We start from the raw sequence: 15,898 nt of genomic DNA on the forward strand, positions 1-15,898 counted from the left end.
TGGAATATGGTGGATTACAGATTGAGTCAACTGTGACAATTTAAGTCTATTAATTTCAATCTATAAATCTATCCAATCGAACGATATATTATTTAATCAGAAATTATGTAACCCTTGTAATGTCTCTGTTGCGTATTGGCCCAGATAGTTCATTAATGAGAGTGAGAAATGGAAATAATTTTGGTTAACTTGATGAGGCAAATACGAAATTCGGTTACAGTTTTGAGTGAAAAATAGTAGGTTAAATATGGTGGATGCAAGTAGTTTTAATGTAGGAGAGAAATTATATTTATTAATATCAATAAATATTAATTTTTGTTAAAGAAGTATATTCTATAATGTACAATTTGTTGAATTTGAAGGATATTCAGTCTCGATTCTTTAACAAGAATCAGTTAGTCATCTAACACCTTCCTATTTGCTGAGAGCGGATGACTCACCTATGTGCGAGATGTGTAACGTAATTTTAACCGTCAGTCATCTTTTTATAGAAGCAGGAAGCTTGTGTTTTACTGCATTTAATAATTTGACTGGGTCATTTACATTCAGTCAGATAATAAGTGACAGAGACAATATGTCCGACGTTTTTAACTTTTTACAATCTATTAATTTTTTATACAAGGATCTAAGTTTTTATACTTTTACTTTGTCCTTTTTAACATAATTAATTGCTTGACGTGGTAGCCTTGGCTACCAAAATGTTAAGTAGCAATTTAAATTTGAATTGGCGCATTACGGCCTTAGCTGCCAAATGCGCCATAAAAAATCAAATCAAATCAAGCCTTTATAAATTTCTTTGCGTCTATCTGAACATTTTATTAGATGTTCAATGAGGCCCCGGTAGGGTGTGGTTGGTTAGGGAAAGGCGGGTGGGAAATAGTGTATATAATGTTCACCATCAATCCCTCTGGGGTTTGGTGGGACAGGGTCCAAGAGGGTGCGATGGTGTGCATGTTGGTTCTGGAATCTGGCACGGAGCGGGGACATGAGTGTGGCAGATATTTGACCGTGAGGATGGCGGAGGAAGCGGTACACTGTCTGTCATTCCGAGTGTCTCTCCGTTAGGGTAGTTCCGTACAGACATCCAGAGAGGTATTTTTTTCAGTTTTATTTTATATTATTTTTATTGTCTTATTATTGAGAAACATAATCTACTTTACAGAAAATTAATTGGTGGAAGCTTGACTGCTTCCATCAGGTTGCTGGTCAGGGAAAAGAAGGACGAGTTGAAGTCTTACTATTTGTATTTACTATTTAATTTTAAAAAAATTAAAATTTCTGTTGACCGTGAGGACAACAGAAAGTTGGTTCGTATATATTCGGACTGGTTTGAAATTACTCCTAACTGCGCAATTAGCCGCAGTCCTATCCCCATGGAAACAGTTATAGAAGATGAATTGAGCAGAAACTGATCGTGACTGTTAGAAGTTTGATCGAAATACATTTTTGATCGAAACCCAGGGTGAAAGAAGATAGATTTTTTTTTGATGAAAGGAAATTTGTAATGTGGTTGCGCCCAATAGGAATAATATGCGGAACACGCTGCATCCCGCAGTAATTTATGCATTCGGGTTTATCTGGATGTGTAGGTTCTAGATTTTCACTTGTTCATTCTTTACAATCGATTTGTAGTTGTTGGTTTTAAATTCAGGTAAGTATCAGCATTTTTTAGAATATACTTGTCAGGATGAAAGACTAAACATAGCAAATTTAAACCGAACGATACACAATTTACAAATCAGTTAAACGGATTGTGGCCAATAGTTTAATAGTGATTCGGGAAAGAAGGGTGGGACCTTCCCCTTTCGGGTGCCGCGCTACTTGAGTGCTGAAGATGTTTGACCATGAGTTGGCGGAGGAATTTGAACACTGTCAGAATATGGCAGTTAATGTTCTGAGGGATCAAATTTCGTTATACGTAAGGTGAACTCAAAATGGTAGCCAGATAGAAGAATATTAGATGAAGATTGTGAAAAGAACAAAATTCTACTGTTTTTGTGCATGTGGCTAAAACATGTACAGGCTTCGATGATAAAAGAAGCACCTTCAATTAATGTACACAACTGTTTAAGGATGCCACAGTTTCTATACATAGGACGATCATCAGAATGCAGCAGAGAGGAATGCGTCTGGTGACAATGTATTAGGCTGAGCCGAGCGAGGACTACTTCACGGAGGAACTTCCAATGCATAATTGTAGCCTTCGTTTGACGTTCCCTTCTTGGTGGAGTGTCCACCAAGAAGGGAACGTCAAATGCACAGGTTCTAGCCATAGTGAAGAGAGTTTGTCATGAATTACATGCTTCAAGTCTGTATACGGTATTAAAAAGTGACTCTTAGGTGTTGCTGAGTTGGCTAAAGCATCAGTGAAATTAATTCCTGTCATTACCAATGCAGGGATATTCCAAAGCGGGTTTGCTGGCCCCTACAATAGAGACTTTCAAGTAGTGGATTCCTTCTCCTAAACACTTAAGGAAAGGAGCAGTCTTACATTACAGACTGGAGAAGAGCAAATGTGACCCCAATTCACAAAGGAGGATCAAAGGCTGACCCAAGCAATTATAGACCTGTGAGTTTAACTTCTGTTGCAGGAAAATTAATGGAGGCACTAATTAAAGAGGCACTACAGGATCATTTAGACAAGACTTCAGTTATAGCTCGGACACAGCATGGTTTTGTTAAGGGGATGCCTGACCAATTTGATTGGACACTATGATGCAGTCACAAAAGAACTGGATGCAGGGAATAACTTTGATATTATATACTTGGATCTTAGAAAGGCTTTTGATACTGTTGCACATGGAAGACTGCTGCACAAATGAGAGCAGTGTGACATTGGAGGCAAATTGCTGCTGTGGATAAAGGGGTGGCTGAGGGCGAGAAGACAGAGAGGAGTAATCAATGGACACTGCTCATCGTGGACTAACGTTATTAGTGGAGTCCCTCAGGGCTCAGTGTTGGGTCCATTATTGTTTTCTGTATTCATAAATGATATTGATGATGGTATATCAAGCTTAATGTCGAAGTTTGCAGACGATACAAAGGTTGGCAGGGTTGTCAAGGACACTACTGACACTATGCTGCTGCAACAGGATCTGGAAAGGTTGAGCAGATGGGCTGAGAGGTGGCAAATGAAGTTTAACATTGACAAATGTAAAGTACTACATATGGGGAAACAGCAACCCCAGAGCAACGTATCAACTCTGTGGTACTACACTGACAGCGGTAGAGAATGAAAGGGACCTGAGGTTGGTTGTGCAGGCAGATATGAAGTTCTCTGAGCAGTGCAGACGGGCTGCAAGAGTAGCTCATGGCGTATTGTCAATGATATATAGGAATATTTCTAGCAGGGGTGCTCTTACGAAGAAAGGCTTAAGTTTTGCAAATTACAGTGTCTGGAGACTAGGCACTAGCGTGATCTGTACCCGTGCTCTGTACGGGTGGTTTGAGCATGCTCAATGCTGATGGGATTCTTCCACTCGCTCAGAATATTCACCTGAGAGGGCATAAATCCAAATTGAGGAAAGGCAGATGTAGGATAGACGTGCGGAAATTTGCTTTTAGCCAGCGAGTGGAACAGACTTCCATCCCTTGTCGTGGAAGTTGATAGCCTAAATAAGTTTAAGGCTCAGCTGGACAGGTATTTTGAACGAACAGAGGGGTGAAGTGGAAGTGTTTTTTTTTTTTTTTTTTTTTTGGCTGATGCTGCATAAGCTTTTTTTTTTTTTATGAGAACCCCAAACACGAAAGGTATCAAAACCTATAGTACTTAGTACCGTGCATGGGTTGAAGGAGAAGTATGGGGAGGAGGGAGTGGGGGATGCCGGAAAATTTGCTCTAGAGACTAAACATGGGTTTCACCACTTCAAGCCTCCAATAAGCAATTTGCTTTCTTGTATCAAATGCCTCTACTAATGCTAATTATATAGTCCACCATCTTCACTTGTCTGTTATTTCGCATCCTTACTACCTGCAAGAGTCCCTTTACCAACATCAAATTTGTCATGTGATGTTGAATAACTGGGTTATCATTAATATGTTACAATGTAACATATTAATGATGTTGAAGGACTCTACTCATTTGTGGAGAGGCGGTTAGGGTAAAGGTGGGTGGGAAGGAATATATATGTGTGCTCTGTAACATGCGCAGGACGGTCCCATTGAGTGTTGGATATTTGACCGTGAGGTTGGTGGAGGAAACGGTACAATATCCATCATTCTAAGGGTCCATCCATACATGGCTGGTTCCGCGCTGAGGTCCAAATGATTGTTACCACATTAACGGTGGTAATGGTAATATTGTCAAATATCTACTTATGAATTATTTATCCATCGTTTACGTATTACGTAGAAACAATACGATTCTTTAGATTGTGTGGGATGTCTTTGTGTTGTTGTTTGCAATAGTTTTTTAGGGTGATCAATGAGGCCCCGGTGGTGTGGTTGGTAAGGGAAAGGCGGGTGGGAAAAACAGTGTATATAATATTCACCATCAACCCTTCTGTGGTGTGGTGGGTCAGGGTAAAGGAGGGGCGATGGTGTGCATATACACATAATTAGTTTGTTCTGGAATCTGGTACGGAGCGGGGGCATGAGTGTGGCAGATATTTGACCGTGAGGATGGCGGAGGAAGCGGTACACTGTCTGTCATTACGAGTGTCTCTCCGTGAGGGTAGTTCTGTACCGAGATCCAGAGAGGTAAGTATTATTTTGTGTTTTTCTTTATATTATGTTTATTGTGTTATTATTGAGAAACATAATTTAGTTTACAGAAAACTAGTTTCCGGAAGCTTGACTGCTTCTGGTTGATCGTTCGGTTTAGGGTAAAGGAAGACGGATTCAAGTCTATTACACATAATCACTTTTTGATTTATGGAATTTTGCTGAACAGGAAAATGAGGGCTCGTATTGATATTCTCTTGGAAAGTTACATACAGTGCCAAACTTTTGAATTGGAAAAGCAATGAATTCAACAAATGGATTTGGCAGAACTGAAAAGAGTAGACAGAGACCTCAGAAAAAGGATATTCTAGAATCTAATCGAACTTCAAACGAACTACGGATGCAATGTACAAAAGGAAGAAAGAATAAGAAACAAACACTTTACAATGCGACCGAATTCACTGGGAAGAAAGCTGATGTTCTGAAAAACGTTTTTGTGAGGAATGTCAAGAAACTGAAAGTTCAAGCACTGTTTATTACTATTTTTATTTCTATTTATTCAATGAATTCAGGCATCACCCTTTCTGTTTCTCTCTTAGTCCGTATGTCATCTCCCTTTCTGTCTGTTTCACTATCTTTCTATTGTTAGCATCCATTCTCTTACATCCTTTTTTTTTTGTTTGTTCTCACCTTTGTCCGTTGTCTTTCTGAGTTGTGTATGTAGCCGTCCGTCTCATTCTCTCTCAATGTTTCTTAGTGTCTGTGTCTCTCTCTCTCTCTCTCTCTCTCTCTCTATATATATATATATATATATATATATATATATATATAGTAGATATGGCAAATAGTTAACAGTTGAAAGGTAAAATATTCAATTGTGAAGGTGATGCAAACAGTGAAAACTATAGCAAAAACTATAGCATCCAATCGAACGATATATATATATATATATATATATATATATATATATATATATATATATATATATATATATTCCTATTGCTATTTGTACGTCCTCCGTAGCCGAGTGGTCAGGAGCGGGTGTGCAATACAACACGCTCTTGAGTAGCGCGGGGTTCTAGCCGATAACTGATAAATATAGTCAATCTCTCAACCCGCACTGGACCAGCGTGGCAGATTACGGTCCATTTCCCTCGGCATCAATTATTGATGAAGCTTTCATCCTGTAGTGGGTTGATAATGGCTGCAGTTTCTATTATATCTCTTTCTCTCTTCTTTCCGTCTGTCCGAGTTAGGAGTTTGAGGGTGCCTGGATGAAAAGGCCCTTTCAATCAACAGTGAACAAATTTAGTCTATTAATTTCATAAATCCATCCAATCGAACGATGTATTATTTAATTAGAAATGATGTAACCAATGTAATATCTTTCTTACGTATTGGCCCAGTTAAAGTTCATTAATGATACTGAGAAATTGAAATAATTTCGGCTGACGGGAGGAGACAAATGTGAGATTACTTTACAATTTTGAGCGAGAAATAGTAGGTGAAATATATGATGTGTGCAAGCAGTTTTAATGTAGGAGAGAAATTATATTTATTAATATAAATAAATATTCATTTTTGTATAGATAAATATTCTATAATCAGCAATTTGTTGACGTTGAAGGATATTTAAGGACGAGACTGATATTTGACAAGATTCCGGTGGATGGTTTGTGGCAGATATTTGGGAGGAACTGTTCCTTTCAGTATTAACCCCAAATGCGGTGGAGTGGTGGTTAGGGTAATGGAGGGTGGGAAGGAGTGTTTATGCATTAAGTTTCTGGAATCTGTTGCGAAGCGGGGACATGAGTGTGGCAGATATTTGACCGTGGGGAGGACGGAGGAAACGGTACACTGTTTGTCATTCCGAGTGTCTCTCCGTAAGGGTCCCCTCAACGTGGGCACCTGTACGTGGTGAGGGGACCTCCCAGTGACGCTGCTGGGTTTCCAGATTAGCATCACTGGGATCTAACGCCCATACCTTGGTTTCAGGGTTACATCTTTGAAATCCGGCGTGTGCAGCCGTGCGCCGCGACCCGTGGAAGCGGAAAGGGGGATCCTGGTGGTTGAGGGGCCCAGCTTCAATACACCACTTTGGCCCCTGCTTCGACAAGACGGGTGGTCCCGGACCGGCCCGACTGGGATCAATCGGCGGGTGGTTTTATACTGCTAGGGTCAACTGCGTTCCAATAAGTCTCCCTCCCTATGGTCCTGGGACGGGATAAAGACTTATTGGTAACGTGGGTATGGTGTTCTAAGCGAACTCGGCGTCCCATTCGTGTACGCAGTACCTGCTAGTTCACGAGTGGGCGTCCCCTCGTAGGGCTCCGTGGTGGGTGAGGTACTTAGGCATCAGACATTTTCTCTTTACTCATATGAGTAATTTAAATCCCCTTTCTTCTGGGGCCCCAACAAGGCCCCTACCTAATCGAGAAGATGAAAAAGAAAACACCTCTGCAAAAAGAGCCAGAACTGAGGATACACCAACACCATCAGTGACACCGCTCTTCCTCATTCTCCATTCCATCGGAGAACAGTCAATTGGAAAGATGTCACCCTTCTTTATCCAGAAAGGATTAGAAGGGTTGGCAGGGTCACCAAAATCCGTTAAACGACTGCGTTCTGGCGATCTTTTAGTTGAAGCTTCCAGCACAAAACAAGCTGAAAAATTCTTAAACTCTACATCCATAGGGGGAATACCTATCACCGTAACCCCCCACAAAACTCTGAACTCTTCACGTGGTGTTATATCAGAGTGGGACCTTCTTCATGTTTCTGAAGAAGAGATCTGCTCTGAATTGAAAGACCAAGGAGTGACAGCTGTGAAAAGAATATCGATACGAAAGGATGGGAATCTCGTCCCTACCCGAGTTCTTATCCTCACGTTCAATACCCCAAGGCCTCCAAGTTCCATCAAGGCAGGCTATCTAAACTGCCCAGTGAGGATTTACATCCCAAACCCACTGAGGTGTTTTAGATGCCAAAAATACGGCCACTCACAAACATCTTGTCGTGGTAACCCTGCCTGTGCTCGATGTGGTGTTAAAGACCACGAGAGCAAGGAATGTTCAGCTTCAAAACCGATCTGTATTAATTGCCAAGGAGAGCACCCCGCCTATTCTCGAGCATGCCAGCGGTGGAAGGATGAAAAAGAAATCCAAAAACTGAAAACAGAGCTGAATATCTCCTACCCAGAGGCCAGAAAACGTATCGAACCAATAAATAGCGGGAAACCTTCCTATGCTCAGAAGGTTTCTGCCAAGTGCACTATCGGTACTCAAACTGAGATGACTATACCACCGAAAGAGTCATTCACTCCGATTGCACGCTATTTATTAAATTCACAAAAGCCCACCAAAAAAACACAATCAGTTGCCACTCCTATATCCGTACCTCCTAGTGCTCCACCACTACCAAAACCAAGTGGTAAAAAAGAGCAAAAACGTTCTGAAGAGTCACCCGTAATACCAGAAACAATGGATGTAGAGAACAAGGAGGTACAGGATGAATCAGTCTTGGAACTCTTTGCGGAGGAAGAAATGGACACGGGACATCGTCCATTCTTCCCCAAAAAAGACAAAGCCAAGACTGATAAAAGTAAGCCCTCAGCACCTCGGAAGCCGCCTGATGGACCCACCAAGCCAAAATAATGGCTAAATTCCTACAATGGAATTGTCGTGGATTCCGGCGAAATACTGATGACATCAAGGCCCTCCTGCAAAAGCACGAGCCAGTTTGCTTTTGCTTGCAGGAGACTTATCTAAAGGCAAATGATGATCCCACCCTGCATAACATCACAATCTTTCGTAAGGATAGAATTGCGGATGGTCCTGCTCATGGAGGAGTGGCTATCCTTGTGGGTAATCAGACCCCAGTTCAGCCCTTGCTAATTACAACCAGCATAGAGGCTGTTGCAATTCGCCTTACAGTGGGATTTTTAATAACGGTCTGCTCTATTTATTTGCCACCTGGGACTGACATCTCCCAGGCAGACCTTGATGATCTTCTAACGCAGCTGCCTCCCCCTTCCTTACTTCTCGGGGATTTTAACGGACATAACACCTTGTGGGGTAGTGCTAACATCAACGGAAGGGGACGAGTCATAGAGCGTATTCTCAATGACAATGACCTTTCCCTTCTAAATACTGGAACAAACACCTTCTTCCATATGCCTACCCGTACTTTTTCTGCCATTGATCTCTCTATCTGCTCCCCTTCTCTACTCCCTTCACTCACCTGGGAAGTGGAGGAGAATCCATACGGAAGTGATCACTTCCCTGTGATAACCTTGTTACACAGTGGGAGACCGTGTCTTCCTTTTAGGTTACCACGGTGGAAGTTTGATCAGGCTGACTGGACTGCCTTCCAACATCAGGCAAATTTTGAACTCAGTACAGTCAGTCAGGAGCCTATCAATGACGCAGTAACGTACATCACAGAAATCATTGTCCACGCAGCTGCTACTGCTGTCCCAAAAACATCAGCCCGGTTTCCACCATTTCCCAAACCTTGGTGGAATTCACAATGCACAGCAGCCAAAAAGGCTCAAAACAAAGCGTGGGGGATATTTCGCCGATATCCTACCACGAACAACCTTATAGCCTTCAAACGTGCACGAGCCAAAGCACGCTACATCCGTCGTCAGAGTCAAAAGGAATCGTGGATCCGTTTTACATCATCTATTAACCAGTCTACCAACTCTAAGGTAGTCTGGGATAAAATCCGGAAAATGAAGGGAAAATATACATCCCACCCTTCTTCAATCTTAGATTATAATGGATGCGCTATTGCAGATCCAACTGCAATAGCCAATGCTCTTGGGGAAACATTCTCCAACATCTCCGCAACATCCTCATACTCCCCAGAGTTCCTGGTCCTGAAATATAAAATCGAAAAACAGGCACTTAGCTTTAAATCTAAGAGCATATACCTCTACAATGGGGATTTCACTATTCTGGAACTGAAAAGAGCCCTCGCTCTTTCCAAAGCAAGTGCTGCTGGACCAGATGGCATCCATTACGACATGATTAAACATCTTTCACCAAAATCTATGGATTGTCTGCTCTTTCTGTATAACAGAATCTTTACTGAAGGGCAGTTTCCGGATTCCTGGCGAAAGGCAATCGTTCTTGCCTTCCCTAAGCCAGGAAAGGATCCAAAAGTCACCACCAACTATCGTCCTATTGCTCTGACTAGCTGTCTGTGCAAAATCCTGGAGAGAATGGTTAATTCTCGTTTAATATGGTACTTAGAATCAAATGACCTTCTCTCCAACATACAGTGCGGCTTCCGAAGGAACCGGTCCACTCTGGACCATCTTATTAGATTGGAAGCATCCATCCGGGATGCTTTCCTAAAACGTGAACACTTGGTGTCGGTGTTCTTTGACATGGAGAAAGCGTATGACACAACTTGGAGATTTGGCATCTTGAAAGATCTGCATAGCCTTGGCCTTAGGGGGCAACTCCCCATTTTTATTAAAAACTTTTTAGCCAATCGATCCTTCCAAGTTCGTGTGGGATCCTCACTCTCTCGTTCCCTCAGCCAAGAGGAGGGAGTACCACAAGGATCAGTACTAAGTGTCACGCTTTTTGCCATCAAAGTGAATTCCATCACAGAACAACTTCCAACTGTAAACTGTGCCCTCTATGTTGATGACTTTAGCATATTTTGTCAGTCATGCAACATGAGGGTTATTGAAAGACAACTGCAGAAAGCTATTGATCGCCTCAACTCCTGGGCTCTTGCTAATGGCTTCAGGTTCTCGCCGGAGAAGACCGTTTGCGTACACTTTTGTCGTAAGCGTAATCTTCATCCTGAACCTGAATTAAAGCTCGGACAAAATGTAATTCCAATAGCAGCGGACACAAAATTCTTGGGACTCGTATTCGATAAAAAGCTGACCTTTCTGGATCACATCCGTCAACTCCGCACAAAGTGCACAAGAGGGCTAAATATTCTGCGCTCTCTTTCCTCAACATCTTGGGGTGCGGATCGATGCACCCTACTACGCATCTATCGTGCACTTGTACGATCCAGACTGGATTACGGGTCCCTGGTATACAATTCGGCCAGAGACAGTGTACTTCGTTGGCTCGATCCTGTCCATCATCTGGCTCTCCGTACCGCTATTGGAGCATATCGCACATCTCCTGTCCAGAGCTTATACGTCGAAGCAAACGAACCGCCATTATTGCTTCGACGTAAGCAGTTGTCTCTAAACTACGCTCTAAAACTGAAATCCCTGCCAGACCACCCTACGTGGCTAACCGTTTTTGAGCCGCGATGGGAAAATTTGTACAACACCCGTAAGACTGCCAATCGTCCTTTTGGTATTCGTGTCCAAGAGCTACTCAAAGAACTTAATATAAAGGTAGACAGGGTTGCCCAAACACCAAAGCAACCCCTTCCACCCTGGCATGCTCATGTCCCGGCATGTGACTTGTCCCTTAGAAATTGGGGTAAGTCGGACACTCCATCGTCTGTCTACCTGCAGCTTTTTTCAGCACACCGAGCTGAACATTCTGACTTCGCGCCAGTCTACACAGACGGCTCGAAGGCGGAATCATATGTGGGATCTGCTGCTGTCTTTAGAGACAGCACTACTTCGGAGCAGATTCCTTCTGAATGCAGCATATTTACTGCAGAGCTGCACGCTATAAAGTTAGCCTTGGATCACATTAGTGAATGCCAATACCAACGGTTCATTTTATATTCTGACTCTCTCAGTGTGTTACAGGCTTTAATATCCGTGAGGTATAATCCTCACCCGGTTCTGTCTAGCATTCAGCAGAAGATTCACGTTCTCCATGATCGCGAATATGACATCCGCTTCTGCTGGATTCCCAGCCACATTGGGATTAGGGGAAATGATTTGGCTGACACCGCAGCCAAATCAGCAATCCCTAATAATAATCTCTGCCTGTCAGTCCCCTATACAGACTACAGGCAAATAATACACGAGAAGATACATTCCCAATGGCAGGAGTTGTGGAATGGACAGACTGGGAATAAACTATACCGTATAAAGCCTTTAATTGAACCGTGGCAGTCTAGTCTGCGCAGGAATCGTAAGGAGGAAGTTGTTCTTGCCCGGACCCGCATAGGACACAGTCATTTAACTCATTCATTTTTGCTGAGGGCTGATGACCCTCCTATGTGTGAGTCTTGTGGCACAGTTTTATCAATTAGACACATTTTAATCGAATGTCCAGTTTTTAGCAGTATCCGTCTTACCGCTTTTAATCATCTGACTGAGCCATATACACTCAGTCAGATTTTATCCGACAATGACAATGTGTCTGCTATTTTTAGATTTTTAAAGTCAATAAATATTTTTACTCGTTTATAAAATCTACATTTTTCTTATACTTCTTGACATAGTGACCTAACTAATTAGGTCACTGAAAGTTTAAATTATTTTATAAATGACATGGTCTTGGCGCATTATAGCCTTAGTAGCTAATGCGCCAATAAAACCAAAACCAAAACCAAACCGTAAGGGTAGTTTCGTACATAGATCCAGTCGGTTAAGTTGTTAAAAAAATAATTTTGATGTACTTTTATGGTTACGTCGTTGAGCTGCCTCTGAGGAGCACAACTTCCATTACACTTGTGGATTGTTGGATCGATCGGGTGCTCTGTACGGGTGCGTTTTTCGCCAACGTCCTCTTGGCGTGGATCTACTGGGAAACGGGTCACCGCTGATTCCTGGTAACGACGTTTTCAGAACCAAATCCAGTTAACTTCTCTCAATTTCATAACTGTTCTGTTATACAGGGTATTCCTGAAAGTTAGTTCAATCATGGCGTATCCGACGCCATGATTGAACATAATTTAGTTCAAGTTAGTGTTCAAGTTAAGTTCAAGTTCAGTTAGTGCTGAATTCAAGTGCCACCCTACAAAACAATAGAAATATCAAAATACTGCTTAGTGAATAAAAACAGCAGAGTTCAAAGTCACCTTTGGACTTTTCAATTAATCTATGGGAGAGCGTCCTCATTTCCTTAGAGAGAAAGAAAAATTTGTTTATAGGCAAATATATCCATATAAACAATTGTTTACTATGTTGGAAGTACAATAATGGAGTCGATAAGGAAATGAGGTTCCCGATTCGGAGTTGTCGGCAACCAAGAGCAGTAAATCTCCAGAGAATTATAAAAAGAAAACACACAGGGCTAGAGCATGTGTTGTAGTATTTCTAGAAATATCACGCATTATATTCAAAAGAACAGTAACCTTGCAATTATGCTACTGAAAGCCATGAAGCAGAAAAAGGACTTCTGTGATCGAAAGTAGTGGGAGTAATTGTAATTAGAGCTTCAGTTTCTTCATATATTTTTTTCATATAATTTTTAAATACATTACACAATTGCTTCATCAAAGAGACTTCTCTTTTGTTATGCCAAAGGAAAGAATATTTGTGTAACAAAAGGGAAGTCTCTCACTTTCTCAGCTGAAGAATGATGAAACAATTGTGTTAACGTATGTAAGAAATATATGAAAAAGATGGATATTTAGAGCAGGGTGCCTCTATTTGGGTAGAAACTGCAGATCAGTTTACAGAAAGTGGGCAAAAGCGAGAGAAAGGAGCCTGGCCTTTTTAGATTATGAACATCTTATGAAATTTAATGTTATCCTTCAGTGTGATAAGTTTGAAACATCAACAAGGATGAAGCATAGTGAATACGTTTATTTCCCGTAAAATATGTTACGGTTCTGAAAGCGAAAGCGATCAAGAGAATAGAACAGAGTGATATTCTATTGTTCTGGCTTCAGCACTGTTGAGGCCGGCATAAGATTCAACACATTTATTTTAAACGTGATGTCTGTTTTCTGAAATTCGCCATCTTACCAAAGTGGCAGAATTTGATTTCTCTGTTGTTGTGAATCCTTGCATCTCTCGAGACTCCCTTTACCACCTCAACAATATGTTCGTCATGTAGAATCTTGAGTGGCTCTTTGCATGAAACTAATTCACTCCTTGTATTTGCATTTACCTGCAGCATGACATAATTCGCATCTGAGAAGATCGAATTATTCCACATTAGTTCTGTACCGAGATCCAGAGAAGCAAGTATTATTTTGTATTTTACTTTATATTATTTTTATTGTGTTATTTTTGAGAAATATAATTTAGTTTAGAGAAAATTCTAGATTTTCACTGGTTCTTTGTTCACAATCGATTTGTAGTTGTTGATTTTAATTTTAGGTAGGTATACAGCATTTTTTAGAATATACGTCGGGATGAAAGATTAAATATAGCAAATTTAAACAGAGCGATACACAATTTACAAATCAGAGAAGCAGATAGTCATACAAGAGAAATAATAATGATTCGAGAAAGAAGGGTGGAATCTAAACCTTTCTGGTGACGCGATTCATGAATGCTGAAGATATTTGACCATGGGTTTGGCGGAAAAAACTGTCAGTATATGGCAGAGAAAGGACTGAGGGATCAATTTTTGTCATACGTAAGGAGACCTCAAAGTGGTACCATAGAATAATATAAGATGAAGATTTTGTAGAGAACAATATTCTACTGTTATTGTGCAGATTGCTTAAACGTGGACAGGCTTCGAAGCTAAAAGAAGCACATTCAATTAATGTACCCAACTGTTAAAAGGATTCCACAATTTCTACACATAGGACGATCATCAGAATGGAGCAGATAGGAATGCGTCTGGTGACAATATCTTATGCGGAGCCGAGCACTACTTCACGGAGCAGGTTCCAATGTATAATTACAGCCTTCGTTTGATATACCTTCTCGGAGTATGACGTGACTGTGAAGTGTTGCAGAGTTGGTTAAAGGCCGACCGGGCTAGCCGAGTGGGTAAAGTACCTGCCCAGCAACCCAAAGGTCGCGGGTTCGATTCTCGCCTCGGGCTTGGATCAAAGTACTGCAAAAACCTTGGGAGGTGCAATATGGCCACAGAAGCTGATGCGCCAACAACTACCAAATCAAAAAAAAAAAAAAAAAAAAAAAGTTGGTTAAAGCATGAAAGAAATTAATTCCTGTGATTACCGATGATGCACGAATACGCCAAAGCAGGGTTGCTGGCCCCTACAAAAGAAACATTCACGTAGTTGCTTCCTTCTCTTAAACACTTGAGAAAAGTTGCAGTTTTACATTATCCAGTCCACCATCCTCACGTGTCTGATATTTCGCATTCTTACTACCTGCTAGAGTCCCTTTAACAATATCACATTTGTCATGTGATGTTGAATGACTGGATTATCAGTATTACAATGTAATGTACAATGTTACAATGTAACGTAAAACTGGTGGAGTGGTGGTTAGGGTAAAGGTGGGTGGGAAGGAGTATAAGTGTGCTCTGTAACATGCGGAGGACGGTCCCATTGAGGGTTGGATATTTGACCGTGAGTTTGGTGGAGGAAACGGTACAATATCCATCATTCTAAGTGTCCATCCGTACATGGCTGGTTTCGCGCTGAGGTATGATTGTTACCACATTAACGGTGGTAATCGTAATATTCTCAAATGTGTACTATTGAATTATTTATCCATCATTTACGTATTACGTAGAAACAATATGATTCTTTAGATTGTGTGGGATGTCTTTGTGTTGTTGTTTGCAATAGTTTTTTAGGGTGATCAATGAGGCCCCGGTGGTGTGGTTGGTAAGGGAAAGGCGGGTGAGAAAAACAGTGTATATAATATTCACCATCAACCCTTTTGTGGTGTGGTGGGTCAGGGTAAAGGAGGGGCGAAGGTGTGCATATACACATAATTAGAGTTTGTTCTGGAATCTGGTACGGAGCGGGGGCATGAGTGTGGCAGATATTTGACAGTTAGGATGGCGGAGAAAGCGGTACACTGTCTTTCCGAGTGTCTCTCCGTTAGGGTAGTTCCGTACAGAGATCCAGAGAGGTAGGTATTGTTTCAGTTTTACTTTATATTATTTTTATTGTTTTATTATTGAGAAACATAATCTACTTTACAGAAAATTAATTGGTGGAAGCTTGACTGCTTTCATCTTGTTGCGGTCAGGGAAAAGGACGAGTTCAAGTCTTACTATCTATATTGACTTTGTTTTGTGGAATCTGTTGGAAAGGCCCCGGGTGCCAAGCGTTTCCGTGACCAAGCGATTCTCGTGCGATTAAAGAGCGTTTTTTGATAAGCGACTAGGTTCTCATTTGTTTTCTCCATTACTTATTAAACCTTTTCGTTAAGTAGCTTAATTTTCTTAAAAACACTTAAGAAGTGAGC

This window comes from Mastigoproctus giganteus, chromosome 12 (assembly GCF_048544385.1).
Source record: "Mastigoproctus giganteus isolate SK-2022 chromosome 12, ASM4854438v1, whole genome shotgun sequence".
In the NCBI taxonomy this organism is placed as follows: Eukaryota; Metazoa; Arthropoda; class Arachnida; order Uropygi; family Thelyphonidae; genus Mastigoproctus; species Mastigoproctus giganteus.